Source organism: Mastomys coucha, chromosome X, assembly GCF_008632895.1.
Source record: "Mastomys coucha isolate ucsf_1 chromosome X, UCSF_Mcou_1, whole genome shotgun sequence".
In the NCBI taxonomy this organism is placed as follows: domain Eukaryota; kingdom Metazoa; phylum Chordata; class Mammalia; order Rodentia; family Muridae; genus Mastomys; species Mastomys coucha.
Window position 1 is genome coordinate 150,221,581 of NC_045030.1, and position 945 is coordinate 150,222,525.

Consider the following 945-nt stretch of genomic DNA (forward strand, 5'->3'; position numbering starts at 1 on the left):
AGGTCTGCTCAGAACACTAACCCAGATAGACCTGAAGGAACCCAAGTTACTGGCTGGCGGAGTTCCTGTGTACCTGGTCCAGCTGGTCTCAGTTACTCCCAGTGTTGGGACAGATGTTGGTTCCTGCTCACCTCTGATCCTGGGTGTGTCAGAGCACCTGGGAGTGGAGCTTCCTGTGGGTGTTGTCTACAATGATTTTTCTAATTAAGAAAACCACATTGCCTAACTTACACCACAAGGAAAAAAAATCATACATACCAACCATATCATTTTTTTCAAATGGTTTTAAAGACATTGCACATTTTATAACTCACTATTGATATATCACTTATATTCAAGTTTGGCTATCTTCATGTAGTTATCAAAAACAGATATATATAGTGTCCAAGTGCCTTCCTCATTAACTCCTCTCCACAAAACTTCTAGATATTATCATTATTATAAGGGGAAACCCTGAAACCTCTGACTTATTCAAATATGGGGAGAAAGACAAAAAGATCAGAAAAGCTTAATTTCATAGTTGTTATAAGCAAAGCAATACAAAAGTAAAGAAGAGAGATTCAAAGGCTCAAACGGCTCCAAGTGTTGATTCAGGGCACGTTTGCTGTTGTCACACAGCATGCCCTCCCCAAAAATATGCTATGTCTTAAGCTCTGAGAAACTATATTTTACTGTAGATAAGATTGGCATTGTGTAAATCAATTAAACACATTCAAAAGGAAACATAACCCTGGATTGCCACTAAAGAAAACTTATACCCAGTCAAAATACAAAATTGTGGTGCTCAGTTCTAATATATACATGTACAAAATACTTGCTCACTTAAGACTCAGGGAATGGTGCTCGCTTTGGCAGCACATATACTAAAATTGGAAGGATAAAGAGAAGATTAACATGGCACCTGCGCAAGGATGACACACAAATCCGTGAAGCATTCCATATTAA

General features: G+C 38.3%; 1 non-coding gene across 1 annotated transcript; it reads left to right on the top strand.

The window, feature by feature from the left end:
* Positions 1 to 839: 839 nt before the first annotated feature.
* LOC116095882 lies at positions 840 to 945 on the top strand. The gene has a single exon (XR_004120755.1). It is a non-coding gene; the product is annotated as a U6 spliceosomal RNA (small nuclear RNA).